Source organism: Xiphophorus maculatus, chromosome 22 (genome assembly GCF_002775205.1).
Source record: "Xiphophorus maculatus strain JP 163 A chromosome 22, X_maculatus-5.0-male, whole genome shotgun sequence".
NCBI classification, from domain to species: domain Eukaryota; kingdom Metazoa; phylum Chordata; class Actinopteri; order Cyprinodontiformes; family Poeciliidae; genus Xiphophorus; species Xiphophorus maculatus.
In genome coordinates, this window is record NC_036464.1 from 17,311,325 (window position 1) to 17,322,308 (window position 10,984).

The window sequence follows — 10,984 nt, forward strand, 5'->3', positions numbered from 1 at the left end:
TCTAACCTGATGAATTGCCTTAAGCCCCACAAATTTTCAAGGCTGTTTTTAGTTTTTTTTTTAAACACAGAACCGAATAATTCTCCGTCTCTCTGAAAGATGGCAGGCGAAGACATGAGAGAGGAACGGATCCTAAAAAGCAAGAGCATCTACATTCAGTGTGAACTTTGCTATTGAATCTGACAAAAATACGACTTCAGCTGTTAAACCTGATTTAAAGAATCTGTCCAGGGGTGTATATTTTTCCACTGACAGATGCAGGGCTGATAATAAAAATACAGATGGGTAATAAAGTACAGATTTCCACTGCCAGATTTCACAAAATACAAAGTCTTTAAAAAAAAAACACTGATGGAAAAAAACAGCTAATCCTGCTTTTTGTTTAATTTGGTTGACGGCAACACAGAAAGGTAAGAATTTAACATATCGGCTGGAAAAATTCATATCAGTTAAAAGCATTAAACAGACTATAAGTTTTATTTTATTTTATTTTAAAAATAAAGACATCCAACTTGGCTCATAGTAATGGCTGCTGATTTTTAATAATGAAATCTGCTCACTGTAGTCCAACCATGGCTGTCGTCACAAATTCCCTGTGTTTTATTGTTGAAAATTCTGATGTGTTCTGACTTAAAGTCATACAAAACACAGGGAAACACCTTTAAAGGTGGAATATGATTAAAAACATCCTTGGAAAAATAAGAAAAATACAAATAGACACACAAAAAAATACATACAACAGAAGTCTGTGTTGCCCTATGCCATATATGATGTAACCAAAAATATGTGTCCATACAAGCCTGTTTTAAGGAGTGTATATTTTCTCCGTGTTAAATAACAATTTCTTGATTTTTGTAGTTGTTTTATACCTAACAACCTAGTTTTGGAATTATTTTTACTCCTCAACAAGAGTCACTTTTGGTACTCCTTACACTTAGTTTTATGCCAGGTAACTTTTTTTACTTTTTCTGCATGGAAATAAAGGTTTTCTAAAACTATTTTTGTTTTCTAAAACAAGCATGGGCTTAGAGTGGAGGCAAGTTTCTTATATGTATGCAAATCACAACAGAATGATGGTTAAAGTTCAAGATCTTTAAGCTTAGTCCATATTTAAATACAGTGTTTTTTTATGCTTTTTTTGTTTTATTATGGGGAAAAGAATCATGACATCCTTTCTAGTTGTTTCTAAAAACATTAGTCAAGTTGATAGCAGGTATTTATAAGGTCACTGAAATGCTCCAAAATCAAAGTCACGCTGTTTTACATACTTTTGATCAAGAGACAGATTAAAGTTTAGACTATAAAAGTGATCATTTTCAAATAGTTTCAGCTTTCTAGATTAACAAAATTAAAATACCAAACTTAAATGTAAAAGTTTTCTTAGGAGATTTATACAACAAACCATTGAAAAAAATTATATATACAGTTCAGGAATCCCAAAATCTCAGGACCCCAGACTATTGCCCGGTAAGCCCTCTGTAAATTCTGGCCAAGGCCACAATGTGTGTCGCCGAATCACGACGCCCTATGAGTTCAGAAATACAGTCTCAGTAATTAGCCTTCGACTGCCTGGTCTATGTTTGATAAAAATTGTCGCTCCTTCCTTCTCTATGGTGAACCTGTCCTTCACTTGAGCACTCCTCCAGCATTTCCACCCACTTTGTTTGTGAGTCTTTGATCCACAGAATTCCAGTTAAAGTTACACCCATGTGCTGCAAGTTGAAACTTTCAGCTTTGTTGCTCAGGGGAACCTTATACCCGTGGCGCCTTCTGCTTTTGTCCTTCCTTTTAGCAACAGAACTCTCCTATGCTCCTGGACAAAAGACTACTCACGGCACCATTTTATGATCTCTGTGATGATACCGTTTCCTTTCCCTGTTTGCATGTTACCCCTTGCTTATTTTAATCCAATCCAACGTTATGTCAAAAAAGAAAACATCATTAGGAAGGAAGGTGGAGGTGGGGGGGTACTCTCCTTTGAGACAGTTGTTGATTTGGAGGAATGGATGAGGAAATAAGAAAAGAGATGTGTTTTACTCCAAGATGGAACAAGAAAACCAATTTAAATAGGTTCTCTTTATGCACAATAACACAAAAGCGTAAAACTAGATGCCGCCAAGTTTGTAATTTAACCATAAATCCAAAGCCCAACTTTCCCCCCCCCAATTATATTTATTTGCACTAAATCAGCTGGACTAAACAATAACTCTCATTCTCTTGATTGTTTTTGTGCACGTATGTGACATGCATATAAATGTGATTGTGCGCTGAATTACAACTTCTTATGTGAAGCGTAATTGACACACCACCACCAACCACTCTCAACACACTCTCACAACACAATCTGGTGGATAAAACACATGAAGGCAAAAGCCAACAAATGCAGTATATCGAAGTTGCATGTGAAGCGCTGTGACGTCTGGCCCCCTCCCCCAGTTTGTCTAATCACTTATGTGACTGAAACATTCATGGTACACTAGATCAGTTCAATATTTAATTTCCCAACAAAGACTACATGATGGAACAGATGCTCAAACTTTGCATGTTTCGTCAGCGAGAGGCAGTGTAAAACTCTCTGTTTGAGCCGCTGCAAGCACAAGATCAGATTTGTGTGAGAGTTCCTCTTTTTTTTATTTTTTTGGTTTGTCCTCACTTATGTGAACTACCTCAATTAGTTTTGAAATAATTATTTGATTACTTTTAAACTGTAATTGCATACTGGTTGTTTTGCACACTTTTGTTTCACTCTTGAATGATTTTTTTTATTCCAGTGTAATATAAAATATAATTTTCAATTATTGTATTTCTAAGACTTCAACAAAGTTGATGCCTACCTCTAAATCTTCTTACTTGTCCTATGCAAGCACATTGCTATACAAATGTTTGATTTTAAAATGATGGACTGCAAAAGAAGAGTTTTCAAAAATTAAGTTAAATACGTATTATCAAGTAGAAAATAACAGTGAAAATGTGTGTATTTTTTGTGATGCTTTAAGTATACAGTTACATTTTACAAGTAAGTGCAACAGTGTAAGTTGCTTTTGGTTTCTTCAATTAATCTGTAATATTCATATACTAAAATAAAGCCAGCTATTACTTAGATTTATATTATTAATTGGAAGAAGCAAAAAAAAATTATATCTGTTGTAAATAGTTTATGTATAATTTAGGAATGTAATAATGTAACTATTTTGACATTTTAATAAATACTTTTAAGAAAAACAACCAATAAACAGTTCAGTTTTCAAAGTGGCAGTATGATGTATTTTCTAGGCACACAGAGCCGTTTTATAGCACAATCAAGTAACTATGTTACCTTTGGTTGTTATAAAAATGCTGTATATATTGATCATGACTAAAAAGAAATTTGACGCCTTGAAATTTTGCCTCGGTCTCTTTAAGAAGATCCGGTTCTTTATGACACTGCTTTCAGCACATCATCACAACGTTTCTCTATTTAGCCTTTAATAACATTGTTTCGGGGCGTTACGCTTAGAAGTAGTTCGTATGATGAGCTCAGCAGACGCACAGCTCTACTAGGTGTGTGCTAATTGCTGCTGCCGCTAGTCTGGTGGAGCTAAGGCTCGGGGGAGGGGCTCTGCGAGGCCGAAACTCGGTTTCAAGGAGGAGCTTTGTGGAAATGGGCTGCACTTTATGCACTTTAGGGGAGCAAGAGGAAGATTCATGGATTCCTCAAACATGCATGAAAGATTCATGGCAACATTCCAGGTATATTTTAGATGAGGGCCTAACATTATAACACAATATAAAAAATAATCTAATTCACATAATACCACCCCTCCCCTTTGAGGTAAAGTATTTTCTGACCTTTATCAAACGTTAAAGGCATCAATTGTGTTAAATTACTTGTATTTTGCCATTTGTATAGCTCAAACCTCAACTGAGGTTGTTTTAAATGTGCCCTATTGGTAAATAAAATCATTGAAATGCAACGCTAAAACTCCTGAAATTTTTGTTCCGTCTTTCAGCTTTGGTGCACTGCTCCAAGATCATCAGTGGGGAACCCTTCCAGCCGTCCCTTTCGCAAACTTTCTGGAGGCGGCCCTGCTCCGACATGCACTGTGAATCGGTGCTCAAACCATGTTCTGAATACATCACTTGTTTACATCCAGGGGCACTGAACACTCATGTGTGCAACCACATTAGTGATGCGCCAAGGTTGCCCTTTGCCTTTATGTCACATTTCAAGTGAAAATTTGACTTGGCATGTTTACATAGGATTCCTTCATCTCCCTTTTCAAACCCCCTATGGGCAAGCTGAAGGTGAGGGGAACTAAGATTATTATCCCCCCACCACCCCACCCGTTTCTCAGAGGAGCTTTTCTTTATGCACACCCTCACAGATGTCGACATTTGGTTAGGCGGTGTACATAGAAGCCCTAGATTATCTGCCGCTCCAGGAAGTCTGTTTAGCTGAAGTTAGGAGTGGTTACTTTCCGGCACCTTTTTTTAATTTGTGTTACCCAGAGACCCGTTTGCTTAGCCTTACATCTGTGTTAAAAGGGAGTTTAAGAGGGAAATATTAGATTGGATAACGCTGTCCTTTCCCGAGCAGGTTTTAATTATACTGATGTTCGCATCAATAGGACTCCACTTGTGCAGATGTAGACCTATACTCACAGGAAGTGTAACAGATGGTGTACTATATGTCATAATGCTATAAAATCCAACAGGAATTGACAATTGAAATCCCACCCTGGAGTTTGCCTCTTTTTAGCTTTTGCATAATCTTCTCAGGATTTCAATTGCAAAGTCAAAGAGAATAGTCTAGCACATGGGGACTAGTTATCTGGGGCAAACGCGGTCTAAGGTTGACAATGCGAGGGCTATGTTTATGTGCATCACACTTGCTATACTGAATGCTTCCCAGAGTGCAAGAACATCCTCCCCTGAATTCTATTGCTCTTCCCACGTCCCAGCGCTGCCGTGGAAAGTAGGCCAAGTGAGCACCAGGGCGTTGCTTTTTTTAAGATGATCAGTTTGTCAGTGTTTTTCTATGTGTGTGTGTGTGCTCAGGACAGCTATTCATGTTGCTCTACCCGGTGGAAACAAAGAGCAGCATTATACAATTTGCAAGCCCTTCCAAAAGAGGGGAAGAGGTTGGAAAATAGGGACAGGACGAGCGTGGATGAAACAATGACAAAATCTGGCTTGTTCTCTAATTCATTTACTTCCTCCTCTTTTTTTCTCTTCTTCTTCTTCTTGTCTTTGTTGCAGTAAAAAGGTCCCTTGCCGGTAACACTCCTCTGTAAGGATCACACTGCACTCTGGGCTGGCGTGGATTATTTTTAGCTATTGCTGTGCAGCTTTTCACCTTGACTCCTTCTGTCTTGACATAATAATTAACATTTCTCTTAATAGCAACACAGTTCAATATTAATAATGATCTTTGACTCGATGCAGAGAAACCACCTTCAGAGCGACGAGGAGCTGTGCAGCTGCATTACTTCCCATAGCCATCAAATGATGATATTCCCTGTAGAGATGGATTAGAGGCACTGATGCAACATGTTGAAAATATACATTTTGATGGGAAGGAACTTGAGAATTATTGGACTCCTGCAGACAACAGGAGGAGGGGGGGGGAGTATAACAGTAAGTTGGCAGCACCTCCATCACAGGGGTCAGCAGGTGAATTCAAGTTCTCCTGAGTGCCAGGGCTGCAGGAATAAGAAGGGGAGGAGCAACCTTAAACTGATTCCGCTCCTCATGTCTGGACGCAACTGGTGCCTGAATTTCAAACTGACTGTTGAGATTTCTTAAATGACTTTTTCAAAGTCACATTTTTTATATTTTTTTGCACCTGCATTCTGCCTGCGTGGCAGCCCGGCGCCCGCATTATAAATGAATATGTTCCGATTAAAGGCTGAAAAATGAAATTTGCCTCGCTTTCATCAACGCGAGGCGGCGTGATAACTTTTTTTTTTTTTTTAAATAAGGAATTTTAGATGGGCCAACAAAACGGTGATGGACACAACCGAGACGTGCGGGGCCGCTCTGCGAAAGCGAAGGGTATACCCTGGGTATTTGGTCATGTGTATTTTGGTCCAAATTTCCAGGGGATATTTTAGATGTTAATAGCCCTGAAGTGGTCTCGGTTTCTTATTTAATTTCTCTCGCCTTCTTTAAATGTAATTCGCCCACAGACTGCGCCGCGAGGCTCTAAACCGCGCAGAAACTCTCTCTCATCATTTCCACAGCAGAATGGAAATGCAAATTGTGCGCACGGGCAATGCCCTTGACAGAACTCACCACTGCACACAATTAACATGAGCGCTCTGACAGAAGTCAGTGACGAAATGTGAGGTCACACCGGCACTGAGTCGGAAAACCTGCTTGCATTTATTTAAGAGAAAGGGTACAAAAAATAAATGAAAATGTGAAACGTATAATAATAATAATAATAATAATAATAATAATAATAATAATAACACAAACAGATTTTGTTACCTTCCGTGACGCATACAGTTTTTTTTTTTTACCGTTTTCACCACTTTATAATAATTGAATTTAAACATTTTTACATAAAAAATATTATCTATAAATAACCACTCAATTTAGTATTTTTAAATATTCTTCAATTAATTGTTTTTTTATTTATTTATGATAACTAGTAGATTTCTTTAAATCGATATAAACATGAGAGATTCTGCTATCTTGTCACTCATGAAGAGAACAGCTGCCTCAAAAATCGACACGATGATCTCAAGTGTAACCAAGGAGGGGCGCTGTCCGTCCATCAGCGCCAGCAACTTGACACGGGCTGGGCTGTGCAGCACCGCGCGCCCGCCCGATCCCGTGATTGATCTCGCCACTCTTGCCCGTCTGTGTTTTACCGCTATAATTAAAAATAACGTGCGGGCTTGTGTTTTAATGCGATGTTTGAATATTGTCACCTCGGATTTTTTTTTTTTCCTCCCCGCTTTTTTCGGAGGTCCATAAATCAGGCCTATATGGAGTTGGGAAAGTTTGCAAAAAAATTTAGGGTTGTCATTTCAGATTAAATACATTTTATAAAATGAATTAAATAATAATAATTAAAAAAAAAATCAGCTCCCATTAGGCCTGATGTTTTTATTATTATTATTTTGCCATTTAGAAAATGCTTATGAAGCTTTTATAATAATAACGCAAAATAGAAATATGAGGGGTTTTTTCAACAATATGCGCGCGAATTTTTGGAAATAAAGATGACTACATTTTTTTCAGAGCAATTACTTTCTTTTTTATTATTATTCTAACAGAACAATAACTGCGTTTAAGTTGTGTTGCTACAAACAATACACGTGCTCACTATTTTTTTTTCCCCCACAATGACTTTGGAGTGATGCGTTTATTGTAGGTGGATTTGATTAATAATAAATCGGGATAAAAAAAAGAGAGAGAGACTTGCTTAAAACAACCTCTATGATAAAGCAATGAGCGATTTAGCTCGATGGGTGCTAATAAGACCCCCCCGCCACCCTTCTCTCTCTCTCTCTCTTTCTTTTACTTTCTCTCTCTCCTTCTTCTTCTCCTTCTTCTTCTATCGCCAATCAATCCATTAGGAAACAATGCAGGTGAGCATAATGAAAGTGTTGTCCCAATAAAGTGCATCGATGGACAGCTGGGCAGCGGCCGGCTGATTGACTTTGCCTTGACATCTGGGAGGCCCGCTGGCCCCTGGCACGCGTAGAGGCTGATGTCGCCATTTACATGCAAATTTAAGGAGATCATGAGGGCCTCGCCCCGTAAATTCACACACACACACACACACACACACACACAAAGAAAGACGTCACCTTTGAATACGAAGGATGCACATAACCCTTTGAGACTGGAGGTCTCCTGAAGTCACCCTATACATCTTTTTTGTGTTATCATTGCTATTGCTATTATTATTATTATTATTATTATTATTATTATTATTATTGGAGGAGCTGGGTTTGATATCAGTCTTCAGGCTCAAACCTTTGGGGGCTCGTTCATTGTGGTCACTGAATAGAAGAGTGAAGATCAGCCGGTCATTTAAGACTGAGCGCAGCCATGGCTCCAACGCGGGCCAAAGATGCAGGAGATCAAATATAGTTTGCACTTGTCACCCACCACTTACCTCCAGCGTGCTGCTGAGGAAAGCCTTTTTTTTTTCCTCCAAATAATGAGGAGGCTCCCCTTGAAATCATGCAAGTTTTCATGCATGTAAGCATTAAACCAAACAGGGGATGGGATCAGCGTTTCTTTCTTTCTTTTTTTCATTTTATATATTATTATTATTTCTGATGCCGTACCATGTCACCTAATGATGGAGAGCGCATTTTCCACGGTGTAAAGCCCACCACGCAGATGATCCCACAGAATGAGCTGAGACGGATTCAGACTGCGCGCATGCAGCAGCAGCAGCAAGCAAGCAGCAAGCAGCAGCAGCTGACTCCCTCTCTCCGCGTCCAGATGGCTCCTGCACACAGATTTGCATTCATTTTCCCCCCACCACCCGCCTTTAATATCTTCTGAAATAGCGGGGGGACAGCTGCATTTGTTGTCAAATACGGTTTAAAACTCCCTTTCAGGACAGCATCGTTACCTACGTGACGGGTGTGGAGATCCATTTTCCCTCTCCAGTCAACAGTATCAGATCTAAGAGGATTTGTCTCAAAAGTCTCCCTAATTTGATAATCAGATTTAAATCGCCTCGGTGCGTGTAATCAGGGGTTAAGTTCTAATAAGCGACTTGAAACTGTTCAAAAAAAAAAAAAAAAAAAGATAGAAAGAAAGAATGAAAAAGAAACGCAATCTGCTCAAACAACAGACAAAACATTTGCAACATGCGTCTCCTTTAAGAGGAAAAATACGATTAAAAAGGCATCAGGCATTTTTCTTTATTATTATTATTTTTTTTGTGCAAACTGAAAGTGGGATCAATTATAAATTTGAAAGAAAAAAAAAAGTTTAAGGACAAGCAAATCTTTATTTTGTGACTGAGCAATTTGGCAATAGATTTTGCAGAGGTGAAAGCAACAGCTTATAATTCACTTATCTTTGGCAGCAGCTATTAACCCTCAGCACCAGCTAGATAGATTGCTCAGGATATAGCACACATCTCTCTTCCTCGCACCCTCCCCCCACCCACCACCCACCCACCACCCCCTTTTCACCACTAATGAACCGAATTGCTCGCTTGTCCCTCTCGGACAGAGTCGGACATGTAAGGCAGTTGGCCTCTTTAAAAATGATTAAGATGTTTCTGATTATTACTGATTTTACGGGACGTGCATGAAATAAGAGGGAGGGCAGAGAAGCCACGCGGCGTGGGGGTCCCCTCGAAGTTGTGTCTTAACGCTCTCTCCGTGACCGAAAAGTGACAAATAAATAAGTGTTCACCTGCAATAACTGGGATCAGAATTTCACTGATTTACGGCAATGCGAGAATTATTGCCATCGTGTATTTCATTTCCCCTCCCCGTCCTTGGCTCGTTCATAGCGCAGAGAAATCGAGAAACTCTTTTTCTTTATGGGAATAAAAACCAACTTGATATTGTTGCAATTTCTCAATGAAAAATTAATCCAATTTAATAGATTTATAATGACGTGTGATTCTTTTACATGCAAGCTGAATTATCAGTGACATATATATGAATTGCATTTTAAAAACTTCAAAACATTTGGAAAAATGTGAAAAAAGTGGACATTTTAGACAAGTATGGTACAAGTATAAACGTAACGTGCCAGTATTGAATTTTTTTTTCCAGAACAAAATTATTTCAACACTTATTTAAGGTAATATGTTAAAAAAATAATAATAACAACAGAAATAATCAAACAAAAATTAATCGAAGGAATACAACAAAATTCATCACTTTTAATCAACAGAAACTAAAGCAAACTTTATCATTAAAGAAAAAAAAAGAAACATGAATTCTGAAGTCGGAGTTATTAATAAGCATTTTTATTATTGTTATTACTATTAATATTACCACTATTTTTTCTCTCTCTTTCTCTCCTTATTATGTTTGATGGTTACACCCCGCTCGAATTGTCCATATCATTAAAAAAGTCAAACTCACCACATATAGGGGCCTAAGCAAGAAGGAAAAAAAGTGGAGCGAGTGAGTGTTCTCATGCTGCTGCACTAAATGGGCTGCACCCGCGGAGTGGAGCGCCGCTGCCTGACAGGAACCGTCAGCGCTCCGTATATGGTCAAAACCCCGCCCCCTTCAGCGTCACGTTCTGACAGCGCCTCTCCCGTGGGTTTAGAGTTTTGGCTCCCGGGAAAGATTTCAGTCCTCGGGGAAAGAGGGCTTAGTTTTGCATGTTCCCATCCATCCTGCACGACGCGAAAGGGGCCCCCTTATCCACCTCTCCTGTGTACGAGGAACACCTCCACTGGTGATCAGCCTTTGCCTTCGTGTGTTTGTCTTGCGGAGAAGCAGCAGCAGCAGCAGCAGCAGCACCACCACCACCAGCAGCAGCAGCAGCAGCAGCAGCACCTTTTTCCAGGAGTGGGGCTTGCTTTTTTTTTTTTAATTCAACGAGAAGTCCTGAAGGTTTTGGATGCGGGCGCTTCAGGGATGTGGGCACTTTGAGAGCAGCAGCATCACCCACAAACACAAACAACTGCCATCGATTTTTCTCTGAATAGCACAGAAAGACAAGAAAAAAAAAAGAGAAAAGAAACAGAGGAACAATAGCAAGACAAAAAAAAAATCTCGTCTATTGAACAATTCACTTTTGCAGTTTGTGGATACCGCTCTAACTAAGTACAGCACTTTGAGAATTGCTCACATCGGACGGACTGAAGAGGGAGGCAAGACCTGTGGACCGGGATTTTTCCCCTCGCAAGTCTTATCCCGCGAAGATAAAACCCTGAAGGATAACACGCTTGGACGTTTATTTCCCCTAATTTCACAGGAGGCTCTTCTCTCTCTTTTTTCCCCCCTTCTTCTTCTTCTTCTTCTTCTTCTTCTTCTTTTCACGCAAATTGTCCTAA